The following is a 25,291-nucleotide window of genomic DNA, read 5'->3' as shown; positions in this document are numbered from 1 at the left end:
GAATCCGAGAACGGATGATTTGTAATGAAGAAAGAAGAGAATGAGACTTATCTGAATGGAACTGCTGGTACCATTGAGCATGCCATGCATTTTGGATTAACCGGCCCAATCTGTCTAACCAATCAACTTTCAGTTGCCACATTTGTTGTTCCGGACTTTCATAACCCGATCTTCACCCCAAACCCAAACCTTGCTCGCCTTGCAATGTCTTGAGCAGCTTTTGACCACAGACTTGTCTCTTTTGCCTGAAAACTCACCTTCGCCTTACGGTGCCCGTGAGGGTTTTCACCAATAAGACTCTCTCATTTTTTATTTCTCTCAACTCACTTCGCCTTACGGTGCCCGTGAGGGTTTTCACCGATAAGACTCTCTCATTTTTTATTTCTCTCAACTCGCTTCGCCTTATGGTGCCCGTGAGGGTTTTCACCAATAAGCTCTCTCATTTTTATCATTTTTCTTGCACCGGAGTGTTGCCCCTGACATGAATCACTTTTACTTGCTCATATTGGCACTTCCTGAAGATTGATCAGAAGGTCTTTCTTTGGACCGTAATGCAGGCTTTTGGACAGGGCTAGAAAGAAAGGGTATCAAAGGCTCTAAAACAATTTAATATGGGTTCACAGTTACAACCTTCGGAATCAAATTTCTTGCACAACCACAACTACTGCCCCAGTTTCCTTCGTGGGGACTTTTGGGATTTTGTTTTGGTGTGACTGAACCTCAGGGAGAGGCTGCCTACGTACCCTTTCGGGATCAAGTCGAACGTAGTTCAGGTCATAGAAATTACTTTGTTGTTGCAATCTTTCCTTTTCTTCTACTTTCTTTTCTTTCTTTTCATTTCTTTTTCTTTCTTTTCTTTTTTCATTTTTCTCTTTTTTTCTTCTTTTTTGCCTTTTTTTTATCTTTCTTCTTTTCCTTTTCTTTCCGTTGGACTGTGTTTTCTTGTTTCTTCACTGATTTTCCTTGCTCGAGCTTCCGAGTTGTTATTGATTCCGAAAGAGGGGTACGAAAGAAAGTAAATGAGGCTCAAAGGGATAACAAAGGATAAAGTGTTTGGATAGCAGAACAAAATGCCTTCGTCATTTCAATCTCAAAAATATGCCAAATACAATAAAGTACAATTAAACCAAGAAATCATACATAGTATCGCTTGACTGCATCAGAGTTGATAGCCATTTCTACACATTTTCCTTTCACATCTGTCAAATATAATGCGCCATTGGACAACACTCTGGTTACAACAAATGGCCCCTGCCAATTCGGGGTGAACTTTCCTTTTGCCTCAGCCCAATGAGGTAAGATACGCCTCAACACCAATTGCCTTACTTCAAACTTCCGCGGATGCACTTTCTTGTTATATGCTATTGCCATTCTCTGTTGGTACAACTGACCGTGACATACTGCTGCCAATCTCTTTTCATCAATTAAACTTAGTTGTTCCAAGCGGGCTTTGACCCATTCAACATCATCAATTTCCGCCTCAGCGATGATCCGAAGGGACGGGATTTCAACCTTTGTGGGTATTACTGCTTCAGTGCCATACACCAGTGAATAAGGAGTCGCCCCTACTGAAGTGCGGACAGTAGTGCGATAGCCTAAAAGGGCGAAAGGTAACTTCTCATGCCATTTCCCCTCTACCATTTTCCGAAGTATTTTCTTGATATTCTTGTTAGCTGCTTCGACTACTCCATTTGCCTTAGGACGATATGGGGTGGAATTGCGGTGCGTAATCTTAAACTGCTGACATGTTTCTGCCATCAAACGACTGTTGAGGTTGGCCCCATTGTTCGTGATGATTACCTTCGGGATCCCAAACCGACAGATGATATTCGAATGCACAAAATCGACCACTGCCTTCTTGGTCACAGACTTGAAAGTTTTCGCTTCAACCCACTTAGTGAAATAATCAATAGCTACCAGAATGAACCTGTGCCCATTTGACGCCGCTGGCTCGATCGGCCCAATGATATCCATTCCCCAAGCAACGAACGACCATGTTGCCGACATTTTATGCAATTCAGATGGTGGAGAATGAATCAAATCTCCATGTAGCTGACATTGATGACACCTGCGCACGAAACTGATGCAATCCCGTTCCATAGTAAGCCAATAATAACCCGCTCGGAGAATCTTCTTTGCCAATACATATCCACTCATATGAGGTCCACAAACTCCCGCATGTACCTCGGCCATGATAACTGTAGCTTGTTTAGCATCCATGCATCTTAATAATCCAAGATCTGGAGTTCTCTTGTACAACACTCCTCCGCTGAAGAAAAATCCGCTTGCCAAGCGTCGAATTGCTCTCTTTTGATCCCCTGTAGCCTGTGCTGGGTATACTCCCATCCGGAGGTATTCTTTGATATCATGGAACCACGGCTCACCATCAAGTTCTTCTTCCACCATGTTACAATAGGCATGCTGATCTCGGACCTGAATTTGTAACGGGTCCACATAAGCCTTGTCTGGATGATGCAACATTGACGCCAAAGTGGCCAAAGCGTCGGCAACCTCATTGTGAATCCTTGGAATATGCCTGAAATCTATTGATTGAAACCGTTGACAAAGTTCATGCAAACACTGCCGGTACGGTATGAGCTTCAAATCTCGTGTCTCCCATTCCCCCTGAATCTGGTGTACCAGAAGATCCGAGTCACCCATGACCAAGATTTCCTGGACACCCATATCTATAGCCAATCTCAAACCCAAGATACACGCCTCGTATTCAGCCATGTTATTGGTGCAATAGAAACGAAGTTGAGCAGTAACAGGGTAGTGTTGCCCTGTCTCAGAAATCAGTACTGCTCCTATCCCGACGCCTTTGGCGTTGGCAGCCCCATCAAAGAACAGTTTCCATCCTGGCTTCTCGACTTGTTCTAATTCTTCAACATGCATTATCTCCTCATCGGGGAAGTATGTTTTCAAAGGTTCATATTCATCATCAACTGGATTCTCGGCCAAATGATCAGCCAGCGCTTGTGCTTTCATTGCAGTCCGGGTCACGTAGACAATATCAAACTCCGTAAGCAAGATTTGCCATTTCGCCAGCCTCCCTGTGGGCATGGGCTTCTGAAAAATGTACTTCAACGGGTCCAACCGAGAGATGAGATAGGTGGTATATGCTGACAAGTAATGTTTCAACTTCTGCGCTACCCAGGTTAAGGCACAACACGTCCTCTCAAGTTGAGTGTACTTGACCTCATACGATGTGAACTTCTTGCTGAGGTAGTAAATCGCTTGCTCTTTCCTTCCTGTGATGTCATGCTGCCCCAGTACACACCCAAAAGAGTTATCTAAAACTGTCAGATAAAGGATCAAGGGTCTTCCCGGCTCCGGCGGGACCAACACAGGTGGACTAGCCAAATACTCCTTAATCTTGTCAAATGCTGCTTGACATTCATCCGTCCATCTGACCGCAGCATCTTTCTTTAGCAGCTTGAAGATGGGCTCGCAAGTTGTTGTGAGCTGTGCAATGAACCTGCTAATATAATTCAACCTGCCAAGCAAACTCATCACCTCTTTCTTGTTCCTTGGCGGCGGTAGCTCCTGAATGGCTTTGATCTTGGACGGGTCTAACTCAATACCGCGCCGACTTACCACAAACCCCAACAACTTCCCAGATGGGACTCCAAACGCACACTTCGCTGGATTAAGTTTGAGGTTGTACCTGCGGAGTCTCTGGAAGAATTTCCTCAAGTCCTTGACATGGTCACATTGTCTCCTCGACTTTATGATCACGTCGTCTACATAGACCTCAATTTCCCGATGTATCATATCATGGAACATGGAGGTCATCGCACTCATATACGTTGCCCCTGCGTTCTTTAAACCGAATGGCATGACCCTATAACAGTACGTTCCCCAAGGCGTGATGAATGTCGTCTTTTCCGCATCCTCCTCATCCATCAAAATCTGGTGATAGCCCGCATAACAATCCACGAAGGAACCAATCTCATGTTTGGCACAATTGTCAATCAATATATGGATGTTTGGCAGTGGGAAGTTGTCTTTTGGACTTGCCTTATTGAGATCACGGTAATCTACGCACACTCTGGTCTTTCCATCCTTCTTTGGCACAGGCACAACATTGGCTAACCAGGTGGGATACCGCGTGACCCGGATGACCTTTGCCTCAAACTGCTTGGTGACCTCTTCTTTGATTTTTACACTCATATTTGTTTTAAATTTCCTTAGCTTCTGTTTGACAGGAGGGCATGCTGGGTCGGTGGGCAATTTGTGGACCACCAAATCGGTGCTCAAACCCGGCATGTCGTCATATGACCACGCAAAAACATCTTTGTACTCAAACAATGCTTTAATTATCTCTTCTCTGAGCTGAGGTTCCAAATGGACACTTATTTTCGTTTCCCGCACATTCTCCTGATCCCCCAAATTGATTGCCTCTGTGTCATTCAGATTAGGTTTGGGTTTTTCTTCAAAATGGCTTAATTCTTTACTGATTTCCTCAAAAGCTTCCTCATCATCATATTCTATTTCGTCATCACACTCAATTTCTTGTATTATTATGTCGGAGTTAGATTGGCATTTAAAACTGGGCCGAAGACTCCTCATGCATGACATGTCACTGAAACCAGCATAAAAGGGACTGTACAAGAAGGAAAAGAAAAAACAAAAATAAAAACTATCAGGAATGAAAAAGGAGGGAAATTGCATTTCATTAATATTTAAGATAACAAGGTTTAACTCATCCAAACGGACGGAACATAGCATCCGAATTACAACCTTGGAAATAATCCAGATTAAACTGAAAGGAAATCAAAACTAACTACCCAGACTCCCTCCGGGTAGGAAGGGGAGTTGCTTCCCAATTGTTAAGCTTTGACTGGGGCCCCACAAACTGAACATTTGCCTTGCTTGGACCCTCTCCGGCCTCCAATACATTCACCTCATCAAACAGCTTTTCAAACCTCTCGATCAGCTCCTTGTCGGGATCAACCATACCACTGGGCATTGCTATTGCTAGGCGCTTCTTAGTACCAGGCCTGACAAAGGAACGGGAAAGGCGGGGAATAGGTTATGGAAGGGTCCATGCTTTCTTTTTCATCTTTCTAGCTCGCCTTATGTCTGCAGCAGTGGGCTTGAAGCCTAAACCAAAAGTATCCAGGTTTGCAGGAAGAGATACCGGCTGTACGATGCCTTGTAAAGAAGCACCCAAGCCTTTTCCAGGTACAAATCCGTTCTTCAGCATTTCCGACACAACCATGACAGATGCAGCAGCTACCTTTGGCACAGAAATACACTCCCCTTCAGGGATCTTTTCAACTGATACCGTATCAAAGACTTGATAAACCCATGGACCTTTGTCATCTTCAGCTTCTATGAATGGCACAATGGCACCACCCAGAGTACACGAACTATCTTCCCCATGCACCACAATCTCTTGCCTGTCCCACTCAAATTTAACCATCTGGTGCAAGGTAGATGGCACTGCTTTTGCTGTATGGATCCAGGGTCGGCCTAACAGGACGTTATAAGAGACGGCCACGTCGAGCACCTGGAACTCCATAGTGAATTCAACCGGACCTATCATCAGTTCCAACACTATATCCCCAACTGTGTCCTTTCCTCCTCCACCAAATCCTCGTACGCAAATACTATTCTTGTGGATTCTGTCACTATCCACCTTCAACTTTTCCAGGGTGGAAAGAGGGCAGATGTTTTCACTGGACCCGTTATCAACCAGCACCCGGGTGACCACAGAGTCTTCACATTTCACCGTAAAGTGGAGTGCTCTATTATGCTCAGTGCCTTCCAAAGGCAGCTCATCATCAGAAAATGTAACCCTGTTGACTTCAAAAATCTTGTTTGCTATTTTCTCTAGATGGTTCACAGAAATCTTATCAGGAACATGGGCTTCATTCAAAATTTTCATCAATGCCTGGCGGTGCTCATCTGAGTGGATCAGTAATGATAGCAATGAGATCTGTGCCGGGGTCTTTCTCAACTGTTCTACAATGGAATAATCTTGTGCCTTCATTTTCTTCAAGAATTCTTCTGCCTCTTCTTCAGTTACAGCTTTCTTTACTGGTACTGGATTATCTTTGGTGATTTTAGTCTTTCTCAGCTCCTCAGGAGCAAAGCATCTTCCTGAGCGAGTCAGCCCATGGGTTTCACAAACTTCTTCCTTAACTTCCTTCCCCTTATACGTCACTGTCACTCGGCCGTAATTCCATGGGACGGCCTTTTCACTGATTACTGGTAACTGAGTCACTGGCTTGATGACAACCGGCTCTGTGCGAGCCCCTTTTACAATCACAACGGGCTTGACAGCTGCCCCCGACACTACCACTTTAGCTGGTTCTTGTTTTTCTGCAACACTACTCAAAAGCTCCTTCTTTACAACTACAACTGGTTTGCTAACTATCTCTTCTACCTTGATCAATGCTCTCCCCTTGGTTAGTTTCTCATTTGATCTATCCTCACTAGCCCTGATCATCATTACGGTTTGCGACGACTTCTTATGCTCTCCCTTTTGGACTAGCTCAATCATATGGGTCTCGTGATGGGTTGGCAATGGATTTTGGGTGATGTCAGGCGTTTCTGGGGCTTGCACTTCAATCGGGTGTCAATGAGCTCCTGGATGGCCGTTTTCAAGTGCCAGCATTTTTCTGTGTCATGTCCCGACGCACCTGAGCAATACTCGCAACTCACAGAGTGGTCCAGATTCCTTGGGGGAGGGTTTGGCAATTTGGATTCAATCGGACTCAACATGCCCAACTGTCTCAATCTGTGGTACAAGCTGGTGTAAGATTCACCCAAGGGAGTGAAAGTCTTCTTCTTTTGCAGCCTATCATTTTTAAATGCAGGGTTAGGTCGAAAACCGATTCCAGTGGGATTTCTGTTGGTTCTTGGGGGTGGGTAGGTGCTTTGAGCTGGGTAAGTATTGTGTGTGGTGGGTGCGCGCCATTGTGCATGGGTAGAAGGTTGGGGGTATGTTTGGGCATAGTGGACAGAGAAATTGGGGACAGGAGGTGGGTAGTAGTGTTGCGGTGGGCCATATGGGGTGTGTGGGTAGGTTTGGGGATTAGGGCAAGGTTGGTGATAATATGGTGATGGACCTTTGGACCAAGCTCTTGATTCCACTACTGCAACATCTTCTTTCTTCTTCTTTCCCAATACTCCTCCAGTGCCGCTCTGGATGGCCTGAATCGCCGAATAGCTCATAATCTTGTTCGACTTGAGACCCTCTTCCACCATACTTCCCATTTTCACTACCTCGTTAAATAATTTTCCCACTGCTGACACCAGGTGACCATAATAGGTAGGCTCCAAAGCCTGCAAGAAATAATCAACCATCTCGCTTTCTTTCATTAGAGGATCGACTTTTGCCGCCTGCTCTCTCCACCGAAAACCGTATTCTCTGAAGCTTTCTCCGCGCTTCTTTTCAATTTTAGTCAGTGACAGCCGGTCCGGGACAATTTCGAGATTATACTGAAAATGACATGCAAACGCTTGGGCCAGGTCGTCCCAAGTGTACCATCGAGCATGATCCTGTCGTGTGTACCACTCCAAGGCTGCTCCACTTAGAATTTGACTGAATTAAGCCATCAATAACTCGTCCCTTCCCCCAGCTCCTCTCATTTTGCTGCAAAACCCCCTTAAATGGGCCACCGAATCACCATGTCCATCATATAAGTCAAACTTGGGTAACTTGAATCCTGCTGGCAACTGGACATCGGGAAACAAGCACAGGTCTTTGTAGGCTACACTCACTTGTCCTCCGAGCCCCTGCATATTTCTGAATGACTGTCTAAGCTCTTAACCTTCCGTATCATTTCCTCTTGCTCAGGGTTTTTGGGAGGCTTTTCTTCTTCAACTGAGAGATCAAGATGGGGAGTGTAAGGGCATGGTTCTGGTGGTTTGAAAGTGGCTTCGGGTGGGTAATACTGGTTATCATGGGTTTGGAATAAAGGTTCACTAGAAGACCTGTGTAATGCGACAGGTGGAGGAGCCACAAACACAGGAGTAGTTGGTGGTGGAGGGCATGGAATGTGTTTGGGTGGTGGAGGTGGTGGTGTTTGAGAGGTGGTTCCGTAATACTGCTGGTAAGTAGGGAAAGCCGGAGATGAGTTCACTGTGGGAGGATCTTGAGGCTGAGCTAGTAGTGGGAGGTAGGCGGGGTTAGCAGGATAGGCTGGTGGTGGGTGTCCCTTTGACCAGGCCTGGTACATCTCGGTCATTTGTTGCTTCAATTTATACATCTCCTCCTTCATTGCATAACGTCCACTACTTCCTCCTCCCTAGACGGGTCGACAATGCTTGCTTCTACTTCCTGGTTGACCATGTTTGACTTATCCTTAGAGCGGGTGTTGTGGGGATGGGTTGCCAGAATGCCAGTCAACTTAACCACTTGCCTGGACTCATCAACAATAACTTGTTAGTGGTTAGGGCATTAACAGATAGATAACCACACATTGGGGAATGAATGCACCTAAGCAGTTAACCATTTCTATTATGCCTTTGCTTGGGTTGCGTGCGTCATCCCGGCTTTTCCTTATTTCTATGTGCCACTTCCTTTTTGTTTTTCCATTGTTTCTTGTCGCTCCCTCTTGTTGCATTTTCTTTCTTATTTTTCTAGTTTTTATTTGGTTACGGTCGAATCCTATGTAGATTGCCTACGTATCATGACCCCGCATGAATCAGACCGAACGTAGTTCGTGAAGAGTAAATGTAAAGTAGAAGCAAAATATTTTTGGGAATTTCAATTTTATTGATAGCAACTATGTTTATTACAATGACTCAAAACTGACAGATTAAACAACTAACGGACTCTAATGCAGAAAAGAACTAGAGACTCCATCATCCCTATTCTACTTTTAAACGAAAATACAGACTCAATCAACTGACTGACTTTTAACGAAAAGGAAATACGGACTCCAGTAGAAAAGGAAATACAGACTCAAATGACAAACTCTAGTAGAAAAGAGATACAGACTCAAAGGACCATCATGAATACATTAAAGCCCCTGGTGCCCGCGGGACATCGTTCGGTCTCGCCGCGGGCCTATATACAAGTTCCCCTTGAAGTCTGTCCAGGTCACTCATTATCTGCTTCACAAATATCATCACTAATGCAAAGAAGGTGGTACGAGTCATGTTCTCGCACATTTGGCATTTCCTAGTAATGGAGTGAGCGACAGTTAAGATTCTCTCTCTGATTCTGCCTTTCTCTTGAAGCAACCGCCCTATCTGTTGGGCCCTAGCCTCCAAAGTCTGCTCAGCTCTTGATTTTGTTCCTGGAGTTGTTGCAAGTCCATTTCCCATTGTGCCAATGCTGTATAGCAGTGCTCTCTTTCAACTTTGAATTCTTTTGCCTGTTTGATCATTCTGTTCTCCGTGGCAATGACCTTTTTCTTCAACCCTGTGGCCTCATTATCGTATTCTTCTTTTAACTACTTAACCATGCGGGCCCGTTCTTCCGCGTTTTTAGCCAATTGTTTTCGAACCCAGCTAATTCCTTTTCTACTTTGTTGAGATCTAAACTGTAGTCATTCACTTTTTGCCTTAGATTTTCTATAAGTTTTGCATCTTTGGCACTCCTGATAGGATTTTCGGCCGCTAGCTTCATCTTTTGGATTTGAGCTCGTAAAGCTTCATTCTCTTTGGCCAATTTCTTTCTCTCACCCTCATCAGCCGCAGCTTGCACGCTGTTTTCAAACTGGAGGTCTTGGACCTGTTTTTCCAATGCTCCTATGCGGGCCCTGTATTCATTTTCTTTAGCTAACCAAGCTCACTGTTCTTGCGATGATTCGGTAAACTCCCGGACGTGAGGTCGTTTAGCTGGCCTCTTGTGCTCATATTCTCTCCTATACCAAGCAAGGTATCCTGGCGACACTTCGCCTTTGGCCCGATCCTGTACGCAAGTATCCGCTTTTAAGTATTGGCATTCATTCCAGATCTGGCGGACTCTGGCTTTAGGAAATTGTCCGCCAGGGCTAATTTCAACTACCTGAGCACTAAGATCGCCGTCTTTTGGCACTATTTGGCACCTCCTGAGTTGCCTTAAAACCCGATACGGAGCATAAGGCTGAATGCTTTTAAGACCCATCAAAAGAAAGTGCGGCCCCGTTGCTGGCATATATATGATTTCATCAACAGGCAACCATCCAAATGTCCACTCTATTTGACTAGCAGTGAGGGACCGAAAGTATGATGTCCAGCCCGTGAATCCCCCGGGCAAGCTGATCCCCTTAATCCTTGTGTAAAACTCCTCTATACATGTTTTCTTTGTAGACCCATAACTCAGGAACTGAGGACGGCGGCACAAGTGTTCGGTCATCCACATTTGCAACAATAGATTTCACCCCTTGAAGAAGTCTCCCCCGGCTTTGCAGGCTGTAAGAGCGCGGAAGATTTCGGCTAATATCATGGGCGCAAGAGTGCTTTTGGCTTGAGTGAGTAGAGTGCTGACGACCCCGGCTATTTTTATGTCAATGTTCCCATCTTTCCTCGGGAATACCAAATGCCACAGAAAAACCACCATAAAAGCAAAACGTCTGTGTTCTTCCCATTTTTAGCGGTTTCCTTTGCTACATATCTTGTTTTCCGGGTTGTTGAAGCCTCCTATGTGTCCATATCTGTGATATATGAAGTGTGGAGTACAAAAGCCATTCGCCAAATCTGCGTTGTGGACCGTCCTGCTTATTTTCAGGGAGTCTAAAAATCTGTGCACAGCTACAGTTCTCGGGGCAACCAAGTACTTATGCCTTAAAGGAACCTCATCTTTTCCGATGTAGCCGGCTATTTCCTCTAGTGACAGGGTTAACTCAAAGTCCGAGAAATGGAAGACGTTATGTGTCGGGTCCCAACATGTGACCAATGCTCTAATGATGTCTCCCCGAGGCACAATCTCCAACAAACCGGTAAGCCCTTTCAAATATTTTTTGACTTCATCTTGCCCTTCTTCTCGTAAGTCGTTCCACCACAGACGCAACTCCAAAGGGATTTTATGCATGATTGAAAAAGGTTCATTTTGGGTCGTGCTCATCCTGCACATTTATTAAGGTGATTTAATCACTTATTTTGACCTAACAAGGAAAAATGACACTATTTTTGTTCAAATTTCCAATTTAAAACAAATGGCCGGTTTTGCAGTTACGGCCTTTCAGCACTTCGGGGAGAAGATTTTAAGGCTGTGCCTGCTAACCGTTGAAATTGACTCAGGGTGGCTGTTCTTGCAAAAACAGCCTTCTGGCGCCCTTTTTGGGGACATTCGGCTTATTTTAAACAAGAATGGCGGCACCCGACTTATTCATGATGAAATTAAAAAATTTGGCATTTTTGGCTATATTTGAAAAGGGGAGGTTGGACCCGATGAGGGTTGCCTACGTATCTCACATCCTGTGAGAATCAAACCTGCGTAGTTCGGGCAGATAAACCTAACTATTTTTGAAAACAAGACTCCTTTTGTTTTTGTTGGCAAATACACTATTCCTGAAAGCAAGATTCTGTTTTATATTTTCTTTTTCAGTGGCAAATAGACAAACTAATTTGAAAATAAAACTCTTTTTTGTTTTTCTTTTCCATTGGTAAACAAAACAAACTAAAAAAAACTACTTTTCTTCTTTTTCTTTCATTTTCTCAAAAATCCGGCAGCATTTCGGCACTACTTGGATATTGGTTTTTCTAGTATAGGTAATTAACTCTCTACACTGCTATTTCCTCTTTCTCTCTTTTTGTTTTTTCCAATTTTTCCCAGATATTCAAAGCCGGTCAGCATGCGAGTCCAAAACAAATAAAGGCACAAGTAGGATGCATCAGGATGGTCATTATTCCGGGTACACCTGTCCTAGACGGACCCAACCCCTGTGTTGAGTCCCCTAAGTCAAAATGCACGTGATGAAAATAAGCATTCCTACTAGGGATCCGGCATGAGGTCAAGTTATTCTAAGTTCAAAACCTGGGTATAGGTTCTAGACTGTGTACCCGAGCGGACAACTCAAGTCGAGGAGGGGGCTACGTACCGGGGACCCGCGGGATCGTCCGGCTTAGTAACTTGTCCGGCCTCTTTCTTATTTCAAGGTATGACGCTAACAGAATAGGGAGTCTCAACCAGTAAGCATATCCCCGGAGGTGAGAAGAGAAGGGTATCGGCACAATTTATATATACAGTTCAGATAATATCAAAGCGGTAAAGCATGTAGCACATAAGGCATGGAAACATGTAAGAAAATCAGGTAAAGCCAAACATAACAATTATTCTAAGCTCGAATTCTTAAACCCTGAACCGAAGTTCTGGGTTTGTATCCCCAGCAGAGTCGCCAGAGCTGTCACACCTCCTTTTTTACCACACCCCCGGAAGGGTATAAGTATAAGGAGTTTTTCCAATTAAAGGACAATCGAGACGGGTTTTGTTATTAAGATTCAGAGTCGCCACTTGGGAGATTTATGGTGTCCCAAGTCACCGGTTTAGAATCCCGAATCTAGGAAAAGAATGACTCTGTTTTACAGTCTGCGAACCAGAAATTCGGGTAAGGAATTCTGTTAACCCGGGAGAAGGGGTTAGGCACTCCCGAGTTCCGTAGTTCTAGCACGGTCACTCAACTGTCATATTTGGCTTATTTATCTGATTCCAAAACAAGTTTTAGCTTATGCTTTTTAACTTTGAACCGCTTTTATTATTATTATTTTAAGAGAATTGCAACGTCGTTACAACACGTCTCGAACCACGTCACATAAATGCACCCGTGGTTTTTGACATATTTTAACTTCGTTGGGATTTGGATTTGGGTCACATAAATGTGCACCTGAGTTTAAGAAAGTAGATTGTTAAAATACGCGCCTAAAGCAACTACGCGTTTGCACTTTGCGAGGGCCATGGAATTTGCTAAATGGCACGCCTCGAATTCTAAGGATCAATACAAGATTAATTAAATGAGGGCAATGCATTTGTCATTTTGTTCGGCACGGCGCACCTCAATTCTAAATTAAAAGGATTAATTCAACTACGTTCGGAGGGTCATAACTGTGTCTTATCTAGTATAGCTAGCCTCCCAATTATTTAATAGAAATTGGTCATCTAATACTAAATGTAACCACAGATTTTATACTGACTAAAACTTACATGATAGAGGAAATTATTTTAAAGAGGGAAAGTTCAATTCAGCATAATGAATCAATAGCCCAATGAAAGGAGGCGGTCCAGGTCTCATCTGAAAGAGACAGTCCCATTTGGTCCCACAAATGAGCCCAAGTTCAAAAGCTCAGCGCGTCTGAGTGAGGGACCCAATATCGAGTCCCTACAGGCCAACATCTGCGCATTTCAACATACAAGACCAATCGCTGGGGAAATACATGTGCAACCAACCTTTGGACTCATTTCACCTAGCAGTAGGCGATTACACGGCGTTCTAAATGAAAACACTGCAGATTCGAAAAGCCTTTGAAGATCCAAGTTTAATAATTAACTACAGACCAGCTTTAACTTCCCAAATCTCAAAACTGACTTGAAATACAGGATTGGGGATTTAAATCTCGAACAGACCTCATATGAACAAGTCCTTATTCAATAAATTAACAAATTATCATTTTCTCACAGTCAGTTCAAACATGAAATCTGCATTAGGGATACCAACTAATTTCACAAAACCAATTTGTCAACTATAAAAAACACTTCAACAAATCTGGCATCTCATCAAACCATGATTCATTGCTTGAATCATGATCCTTCAAATTACCAGATCTAAAGGAATATGAAGAAAGATGAAACTAAGATTTTTACTATATGAAGGCGAGCGTGCATGAGCACTGAATCACGTGAAGCAAGACTCAAGTCCATATTACACCAAACTTAAAGCAGAACTAGGCTAGTGCATTTTTTGGATAACTAACAGATCTTTCACACGTTCAGGGGTAAGGGGGTAAGAAGCATAACTACTAATAAGGAACAGAAGTAATCCAATAAAATACATATAATCACAATCACTACTCAAAACTTCATAACTCCATTTCTGACTCCATGCCAAAAGCTTTACATTGAATGGACAAAGAGGCGTGTACCTGATTACAGCAGTAAACAAAACAAACTATGAGCTCAGGTGACAGCAGCAGCAATAAATCAAAACACTAGAACTTCAACAACAGCAAACAATGTCCCAGATTCAACCAAATAACCCTTGAAATCAACTCAAACACCAATGAAACAGGCACCTTAACTCAAAACTCAACCCAGATTTTAAAGAAGAACAAATTCGAGCTATTTTTCACACCCGCTGAACCTAAGACTGCCTTGACAAATTGGAATTCCAAAAAATCAGAAATGAGGGCCAATGGAACAGTGATTTTCTAGCTATTTTTCAGCTGTTTTTTTTTTTGATTTTCAGGATTTCTTAGCTCCTCAATTTTTCTCAGATTTCAGAATGTGTAAGCTGTGTATTTTTTGGATTTTCAGCTCTTCAATTCTTGCCTTGAAAGGCAAGAATGATATGCCTTTATAAGCCAAGCCATAGGGCAACCCTCAGAATCAGTTTTTACCCCTTACCCCTTTTGAACTTTTATTTTAGCCTAAGTGCCCCTAGATTTCTGACTTTCTACCCAAGTTAAACAACTAAAAGCATGTAATTCTCCTAAAGCCCCCCACTAGAAGCTTCTAAATCTGTTACCAAAGATTCTCTCCAATAAAATTCCTAAAACACCCTCCCAATCCCCTGAAATTTACTCCAGAAACCAACATCTATATGGGCCAGCCCAAACCAAACAAATAGAGCTCTAAAGCTGTTGCGGAGCTAAGCAAATCAAAGGCTCAATATCTTACCCTATTTCGAAACTCCCACCATTATGACCCAAAACCTTTACACAAAAACCCAAATGAGCAAACAATAATGAAAAGAGAACCTGATGAACCAACCCAACTAAAACAATATTGAATTAATTTAATACCCATTACAGTATAGCGAAGCTCAGATTAATCATGAAAACTCAAATCAAGCACACAAAGTTCAGAGAAATCTAGATACTAAAATTAACAATGATGATCCTAAATCGATGCTAATCATTATACTAACACGACTCCATCTTAAAGACACTTTCAGAACAGTAAGAGAAAAACAGATAAACAAGAGACGAGAAAGGAGGGGACAGTGACGAAAAACGACAAAAGAAACGGAGAAGAATGAGAAAGGAGTGGAAACAGAAACGAAAATAGGGAAAAGAAAAGAAACGAAGAGAATACCTAGAAGAGAAAACAAACGACTGGCTTGAACGAACTTTGGCATCTTCGATTCGACCCGAAATTGATATTGACCGCATGTTCTCCTTGAGAACAACCGAAAAATATTGATTTCAAGCCTAATCGTTCCTAAGAGCTTGAAGACTTTGAGAGATTCCCTTCTCTATCGGTTTCGGACTGGAAACAGGTCCGATTTGGCAAGGATTTTCGGAAAAATGGTGACGGATTAGGATGCAGGGAGGGGTGATGGTTGCATGGCCGGATTTTGGATGGTGGTCGAGCTTTGCCGCCGGTCGGAGATGGCGGAGAAGCAGAGGCGGCGTTAGGGTTCTAGCAAAGAGATGAGAGAGTTGGTGAACAGGAGGAGGGGGGGTCTTGTTCTAAACTGATCTCTAAGCTGAGACATGTAATTAAAGTACGAGGAATCCTCCCCACCGTTGGATGAGTCACGATTAACGGCCCAGATCATTTTAGATTCGTTAACTCGGAACGACGTCGTTCCTGATGGTGAGGAAACCGAACCGGGTTGGGTATAAAGGAGAAATGCATTGGGCTCGGAATTTGAAATAAGATAGGCCCAAATTCTGATCCAATTCCCTTCTTTGATTTCAAAAACACATTATCCTAAAGTTCTTTTTTTTTTGTTTTTTTTTTCAAAATTAAACTAATTCCTAAATTACTAGAAACTAATTAACTAAAATAAAAGCACTAATTAGACCTAAATGATAGTTAACGCAATTAATCACAAACAAATTAAAAGGAAAACTACTTAAAAAGTAAAGTGCAAATTACACCATTTTGTGATTTTTCCATTTTATAAAACAATTGACTTTCTAATTAATTCTAAAATGCAAAGTTAAATCCTAAATGCACATGCCAAGTATTTTTTGTATTTTTCATTAACGAAGATGCACAGACAAAAATGCAAACAATTAACATGAAATGCCACGAAAATCAACAAAAAATAACGAAAAAAAATTATTTTGTTTGAAATTATGGGAGTAATTCATATAGGGCAAAAATCACGTGCTCACATAACCGACCCAATGTAACCTTGGGCTAAAAGTAGTGACAAGCTCAATAGGTACAGACCAAATATAGAATTATCTGTACAAAAATGTAGACATGCTTTCAGGTTTATCAGTTTAAGCTCAAAACAGATAAAATATGCCAAGTGTGGCTGAAATGAGGAACGATACATCTCTATATCTACATGTCAATTATGCATTCCAACTGTAATGCAACACAGTGATAAAATCATATGCATACCCTCGGAGTATCAATTCACCCAGTCCTTCTAGTCACTCAATCCTCACAATCGCTCGGCACTCGCACTCACACTTAGTAGGTACTTGCGCTCATTGCTGGTAAGTCAGACTGGTGGGGTGGATCCTTCCCAAGCGCTAAAATAAGCCAATCATGGCATGAATCAATAAAGCCAACTCTCGGTGAAACTTTTCAACTTTTCCAACTTTCGCCAATTCAAGCTAAAATCACCTACGGACCTCCAAATCAATATGCGGACACATTCCTAAGTCCAAAATCACCATACAGAGCTATCAGAACCATTAAAACTCCATTCCGGAGTCGTTTACATATAAGTCTACATCCGGTCATCCCTTTCAACTTAGGCTTGCAACCTAGGGACTAAGTGTCCCAATTCATTCTGAAACATCCCAGGAACCAAACGAACTACCCCAAAAAGTCACATAGCAGCAATTGAGCACAGAATAAGCAGTAAATAGGGGAAACGGAGGCTACAACACTCAAAATTACCGGCTGGTTCATTACAACTAGCATGGTAAGAATACCTATAACGTGGTACTAGCATAAATAAGATGATCAATTAGCCATAGAACAAAAATTATAAAGATCCAAATTCAACCAAGTTGTGATGACACCTAACTCAACCCCTTAAGTGAATCAACCAAATAAAAATATAGCTCAAGCTGAAGATCCTCAAATAAATAAAAATGTTTAAATGTGAAATTTAATATAACTACCCGACGAGCGCAAAACACAACAAAAATTATTGCTCGCTAGTCAAAAATAGTATAATTTAATTATCGTCACCACAAGGATTGGATTTAAACAATGTTCGGATAATCTTCTGTTGAATACTATCCAAAAAAATTAACACTTGATTTGATGGCTATTACTACGATTAACTATTAAAAATCATGCAATTAACAACTGATCACAAAGGATAGCAGATGAGCAATGAAGAAATATCAATTAGATAAATAAGGGTAATACACTAGGCAGGTGCAAGATAACTGACTCGGGATCCAATTCTTTTCACTCAATAATACGGTTGATTCTCACAAATTCAACCGATAATCATATTACACTTGAATTTAATGTTCCTCTTTCGATTAAACATTAATTTCAGTAATTAATCCAATTGAAGCACGGTAAACAATTACAACAATAAAAAAATGGTTATGATCTAAAGGGTAACTTCTCATGAATATTTCCCTATATTCTAGTTCGATTAATCATTCAAGAGGCTCTTCCGATTACCTATTTGAATCACAAATTTATACTAGAGCGTAAGATGTAAAGAAATTCAATATCAAACTCCTCTTTCTATTAAGCAAAATAATAAATAACTCCACAATACGAATTAAAACTCCATCAAATAATTCCAACAATTATCAAGAATTGAATCCCTAATCAAGTTATCAAAACACCGTATATGTCAAGACCCTAATTGAATTTACTCCATAACAATGGAAAAAGTCATCTCAATAAGGTTTAAGAACAAAGAAAACATCAATGCTAATGATTCGATACAAACTCCCGTATTGCACCGATTGTTGATTGAAATCTTGATGAATGCTTGAGTCTTCTTGACTTGGTTGGTTCTCCAATCTTTCGTAGGTCAAATGTCCTATCAAAATCGTGTTTTTAGTATATTTATACCATGTAGAAACAAGCCCGGATGAAACTACCCTTTCCTAATCTAGATAGGAAGTTACTCTAACAATTTTGTACACCCGCGTCGCGCCATGTGGTGTGCTTGTGAGGAAATTCAGAGAGCTTGCAAAAAGTCTGTCTGACCAAATTTGCACTGTCGCACCACGCCTCACGGCGCCCCATGCGGCGCAGTTGTGTCTTTTTCTCAGAGTAAATTCTTTCATCCACTTTTTGACATCCAGACTTGGTGCTCAACCCCCCGAACATGATCCCAACTTAATTTCTTGGGCTTCTACTCAGACTTCAAAGCTCCAACTTGTTCGATTTAGCTCCAAATTACCTTAATAGCTCGGGATCATTTCCTACAAGGCATAAAACACGTAATAAGTATAATTCACTATCATTTAATCTCAAACACACGTATAATGTAGTAATTAGAGTGCAATACTACGGCTAAAACACGAGTTTCTAGCCTACCATCAACACCCCACGGTTAGACCATTGCTCGTCCTCGAGCAATCAAGCTACACTTCACATAGGCACGACCATTTCATCAAACAACTTCCCTAACACATGATGCCAAGAATATTTAAAATAGACTAAGCACCATATCATAACATCCTAGCCTCAAGACTCGACTCAAAAGTACCACGCATTTTTTACAACCTGCTCACTTGCTCTAACACAGAGGTCAAAAACTTTACCTTACCTTCGCAAATCATGTTCCCTCACACAAATAATAGAGAGTAGATCCACACACAATAAAATTCATGAACAAATCGGAACTCGAGATAGAAAGAATTAACTCACTCTCGAAAATAAAGTTCATGCGCCACAGAGAATGTACCATAGGCTTGCCCGTAGTATAATACTCTACTAATTGAGCTCATTCAGTCAAAGATCAAGTAGGACTTTATTTTGGTTGTAATGTAGGCTGCAGGACGGGTAGAATACATATGAATATAGTGACTATACCTCCCTGAGCACTTTAATACTTACAATTTCATAATTTAAACCCCACACTTGTGTTGAACCAAACTCCAACCTTCACATCATATTAACACCAAGCTCCCAATTTATTTAACCATGGACAAAGCAAGATTTACCACTAGCAAGGAATAATTTTCTTTATCATATATACAAACACCAACATTTTTTTTCTTTTTCTAGATTCTGATTTTCTCTTCCTTTTTTTTCAATTCCCTACAAGTGGCTCTCACATTTTATTTTCAAACAGTGCACCTTTTTCCTTTTCTATAGTTCCGCTCAAAATCCAACCATACCTCCACTTAGCTTTTAACAAGCTCAAAAATATATCAAGCGCTCAAGAGAGGTAAACGGTTCAAACAGATAGTCAATTCAAATACAGGGGTCAAGCTTGTAGTGTGGTTGCTAAAGAAAAAAGGATTACAGGCTCAAAAGGTCTAACTAGGATACACAATAATTAGGCGGGTCACATGCATATAATTGGCTCACAAAGAAATGCCTATATCATTTCCTAGACTGAACGAGTCTACTATTTTTCTTTGCAAACACACGGGGCAAGTTCTAGACATCACTGGCATACGCAGAATACCAACAAAAACCTCACACACACATTGGCACATAACTCAATTATGATCGGGTCTATCCCGACTCTCTAGTCAAAGTAGTTAAGCAGAGTCACAACCAACCAATTTAAGGCACTTATCTAAGAGTCCAGAACTGATCCTAGGCGTCACAACTAAGGCACTCACCACTCTCAAGGCATATGTAGTCAATGAAAATTGCTTCAAATTAGCACTATGACTCAAAATTCTTTATTCCTATAAAACAAAGCTAACTGCACCCGGTTCTAGTTAAACCCTTGGAAAAGAACCGTGGTACAATGAAAAACCAAGAGAAATTATTACACTACCTAAAAAGTAAAATAAAATACAAGACATATTTTTGGATTTTCAAATTTTTGATTTTTTTTTTGTATTTTTCTCGTTCAACTTCAAATCCCTCAAGAAGTTAGTCAACGAAATCCATCATCGGGAAGAGTCAAAACTAAACAATTAATTACTAAATATTACATGCCGATAGAATTCAGATTATAATTTACAAACCATATTGTCTAAGAAAGCAAGAAACAAATTAAATAAAACCAACTGGCAAATAGAAAACAAATACAAATACAACCATATTGGAGCACCCCTCCCCACACCTAAGAAATTGCATTGTCCCCAATGCAAAACAGTAAGAGTGGAAAGGTAACTCTGTGAGGCCTGTAGCCTACTCCTCATCAACACCCTCAAAGGTGCACATGTACTATTCATTGTCTGAGGGAAGAGAGTTCAGGTCCTCATACGATGGCATTTGTGCTCCATCATCTAAGCCCAACCACTGCCGAGTGACCGCGGAGAGGGGACGGTCCTCCTGCAGCTCTACCAAGTCAGTCTTCCCTCGAGCAGCACGAAGGCGCATATCAGCAAATAGCAGCTGCAGTGTCTTTTCAACACGAATAAATCTTTGATCCATAGGAACAACAAAAGCGGGGGGGGGGGGGGGTGTTCTATCACAGCTGTGACATCAAAAGGCTTAAGAGGCCGCAGAACCGAAATCGTCCAATCATAATGGTACTCCTCCTCCACATAGCGTGTCCGCAGAAGCCGTGTGAACATGCTTGAGAAGTACAAGCGGCGGGCCCCAAGTGGTCGTACTCGAGCCATGTGCTCAAGCATAATCTTACCAAGATCGAACTTCATCCGAGTCAAGATAGCATAAATGAGACATCCAAACCGGGAGACGTCAGTGTCGTTCTGGGTAGGCATGATGTCGGTTTTAATCAACCGGAGAATGACTCTGGCGGAACGCTGGAAATTGCACTTCTTCATATCTTTGTGTAACTCGTTAGCATCTCGCGTCCATGTGGCAAGGGACCTCGCGCCACACAGTTGGCATCTAATATCAGGATAGGGGGGTCGACACAGCAACCTCAGGAACAACTTATGCGAGTGCTTCGTGAGTCCCATGATTTGATTTATTACCCGGGAAGAAAAGGGAATCGTCTTGCCTCTCACCTCCACTTCATAAACCCCACCTAAAGTGGCCTCAGGTTGCCAGTTAGCATACAACTCCTTGGCTATGTTCACGTTCACCGACTCACCGAGACGGAACAAGCTTTCAAACCCCAGGTATCTGATGTTGTTGTAAATCCCGGAGTACTTCCTGGCTAGCTTACCATCATCAATACCAAATTCCGGGTCAAGACTCACCACCGGAACAAAGGTCCGGTACCACATACTAGAATGAGCTGGCACAACCCAAATTCCATACTTGCAGTCTGGTACTACATTCGCATCTGGATCAATGCGCTCTTCTTCCTCCTCCATTGGGGCAGGGGGATGTGCCTGCCTACCTCCTCGGCGGCTACTAGAGGCAACCTCGGAGGAACTTGTGTTAGAACATTTGCGAGGACGGCGAGACATTATACTTGCACAAGACGAACAAAATTAGTCACAACACTTAAAACAAAAATAGACCAAACGGGGTAACCACCCCACGCTTATGTTATTGGCAAGTTCACAAGTACAATGTAGATCGGGGACTCAGACTCCCCCATCGAAAGCACGCCACAAGAAATCAACAACCCACCTAACCACCATTATAATATTACAGCAACATAACCACGGAGTATACAAGTGTAAAATACAAAATTAAGAAGCTAAACTAGTAACTAAGAAAAGAATAATTAAGAAGTTATACTAATTTACTAGTAACAAAATGAAGATGTTACCATACAACACTACACAAGTATTATCATGAATTGGACACCCCAATTAGCACCTAACAATACATTAGCATGAGGTGGTCAATTGATTAGCATTCGAGGCTAACACGTAAAAGTTTCACAACATAAGAACATGACCTCCCAACCCACACTTATCATCAAGCATCACATTATCTCATAACAATTATCCTCCAATTAAGCAACAATATCACTTTCTATGTCATTGAGGCATTTTATCAAACACATGGTAGTCACCAAATTTAACTCATAATTTAAACTTCAAATAATCTAAGATCACTACAAAAACATATCAATCAACCACCCAACAACAACCACAATGGAATAATGGCACAAAGCGCTCCAAATTTGCAAAAACTTTCCTCCGAATTTCGGCCGTATAGGCACCTCCACCATACATCTCCATAAAATTATTCCAACACCACCAAAACATACTAAAAATCCACCACAAGCATAAGAACATGAAAACCCAACAAGTTTAAGCAATTTTTTCGGCCAAAAGATGAATATTAACCAAAAAAAATTAAAAAATTACCCAGGGTTAGAGATATTAACTAAATTACGTAAATTTTCTACTAAAAGAAAAAAGATGAGAAAAAAGAACTTACCTTGATGAGTGATGGAGGCGGGAGAATTTGAGGGGGAGAAATTTGAAGAAGAAGAAGAATGGGGGACTGGGGTGTGAGTTAGAGAAGAGAGAATGAGAGATATGGGATAAGGGGGGAGAAAAAACGGGCATGTATACCTGGCGCCCTTTATTTTATTACTTATTCCAATTATTTAAAAAAAAAAAACTGGCCGAAAATATTTACACTGCTGCGTCGCTGGGTGCAGCACCCCAAATTGGAATGCTAAGAGAGGACTTACTCACAGGGACATCCTGAAAACTGCCAACGACTCAGGTCCACATCCTTCAGGGTCTGCAAGGTCCTATTCTCGGGCTTCGTGCATAGGGGGGCCAAAGCTGGAACCACACTCTCCGAGCTGACCAACAANATGTACTTATTTTGTGTCCAAATCATGCTTATACATGTCCAAACACGTACCAAAACTCCTAAACTCTAATAATCTTAATATACAATTATCTAAACTATTCTTCAAAAGCAAGAAAAAGGGTTAGAAGTAGCTCAGAGTTATAGTCATCATTTTGACTCCATCACTTAGTCTCATTTAATCACGATGCTAGAGGATTGCTTGTCAAACCTCCAACAAGGTGCAGTTCAACCTGTGCCCATTCACCTTAAAGCTTTCATTCCCTTCTTCATCCTGTATTTCAATGGCGCCATACGGTGAGACATGTTTCAACACATACGGACCTGTCCATCTTGACTTGAATTTTTCGGGGAACAACCTAAGTCTACTATTGTATAGTAAGACTTTGTCCCCTTCATGAAACTCCTTTAGCTTAATCTGAGGATCATGCCACCTCTTTGTCTTCTCCTTAAAGATTCGCGCATTTCCATATGCGTCCAGTCTAAATTCCTCCAATTCGTTCATCTACGCCTACCTGTGTTCACCTGCAAGACTAAAATTAAGATTAAACATTAGTTGCCCAATAAGCCTTATGTTCCAGCTCAACAGGTAGATGACACGAATTTCCATACACTAATTTGAATGGTGAAGTCCCTATGGTTATTTTGAATGCAGTTTTGTATGCCCATAGAGCTTCATCCAACTTTTTAGACCAATCCTTACGAGAAGCACTAACTGTCTTTTCAAGAATTTGTTTAAGTTCACGGTAAGCCACTTCAACTTGACCACTAGTTTGGGCATGGTACGGGTTCCTGTTTTGTGTGTGACCCCATACTTAGACAACAATGCAGCGAATTATTTGTTCACAAAGTGCGACCCATTGTCACTTATAATCACTCGAGGTGTCACAAAGTGGGTCAAGATGTTCTTCCATAAGTACTCACACACCACCAGAGCATCATTGGTCCTAGTAGGGATTGCTTCGACACATTTAGAGACGTAAACGGCTACTAGGATATACTCATAAGAATGAGATGATGGGAACGGGCCCATGAAGTCAATGCCCCAAACATCAAAAATTTCACATACCAAAATGGAGTTTAGTGGCATCCCGTCCCTCTTGCTAATGTTACCTACCCTTTGACACTTATCACATGTTGCTACATACACACGTGCGTCTTTGTACAAAGTAGGCCAATAGAAACCGGCTTCCATGACCTTTGCTACAGTGCGATTTTCACCATAGTGTCCTCCAGCTGCTCCATTATGGCACTGAGACATAATGCTTGATATCTCTCCTTTAGGCACAAATCTTAGAATTACACAACCTGCACACATTTTAAACAAGAAAGCGTCATTCCAAAAATAAATTTTTACCTCACCTTGAAGCTTCCTTCTTTGATCACGAGAGAGGTCACGAGGCAAGCATCCACTAGCCAAAAAGTTGGCGACATCAGCATACCAAGGCAGCCTTTCAGAGATGGCAGCAATGGAGAAAATCTGCTCATCAGGGAACTCTTCCCTTATTTCTAGTGTTTCAACCGGAGGTCTCTCAAGTCGAGATAAATGATCTGCGACTTGATTTTTTGTTCCTTTCCTATCTTTGATCTCCAAGTCAAACTCTTGGAGCAATAGCACACACAGCATTAGACGCGGCTTAGACTCCTTCTTACTCAACATGTATTTCATGGCTGAGTGATCAGTGTGTGCAATCATTTTACTTCGTACTAGATATGATCTAAACTTGTAAAAATAAAAGACCACAACAAAGAACTCTTTCTCAGTAGTGGCATAGTTGACTTGAGCATCATTCGACATCCTGCTTGCATAGTAGATAGGCATAAACATCTTATCTTTTCTTTGCCCCAAGACTGCCCCCACAGCTACATCACTGACATCACGCATTATCTCAAATGGCTGGCTCCAATCAGGTGCCGCCATAATAGAGCACTCACAAGATTTTCCTTTATCAATTAGAATGCTCTTAAGCACTCCACAGTAAAAACAAACTTGACATCTTTCGCTAGCAATACAGTCAACAGCTTGGTAATGTTGGAAAAGTTTTTGATGAAACTCCTATAGAACCTAGCATGTCCCTTTATGCTTTTCACAGAAGTGGGTGGAGGAAGCCTAGTAATTACATTAACCTTAGCTCTATCAACTTCAATGCCATGTGCAGTCACTTTGTGGCCCAGGACAATTCCCTCTTTCACCATGAAATGGCACTTCTCCCAGTTAAGAACCAAGTAAGTGGCTTCACAACGTTCAAGCACGAGCTCCAAATTCTTCAAGCAATCCTCAAAGTCATCACCAAAGAGGGCAAAATCATCCATGAATACCTCTAGACACTTCCCATTTAAATCAGAGAATATAGACATCATGCACCTCGAAAAAGTGGCAGGTGCATTACACAACCCAAATGGCATCCTCTTGTAAGAAAA

At 41.8% G+C, this 25,291-nt stretch overlaps 1 pseudogene; it reads right to left on the bottom strand.

The window, feature by feature from the left end:
• On the bottom strand, window positions 1,135-6,217 carry LOC109230447 (annotated as a pseudogene).

Source organism: Nicotiana attenuata, chromosome 7 (genome assembly GCF_001879085.1).
Source record: "Nicotiana attenuata strain UT chromosome 7, NIATTr2, whole genome shotgun sequence".
NCBI classification, from domain to species: Eukaryota; Viridiplantae; Streptophyta; class Magnoliopsida; order Solanales; family Solanaceae; genus Nicotiana; species Nicotiana attenuata.
The sequence above is the reverse complement of the archived record's forward strand: the minus strand, read 5'-3'. Positions and strand labels throughout refer to the sequence as shown.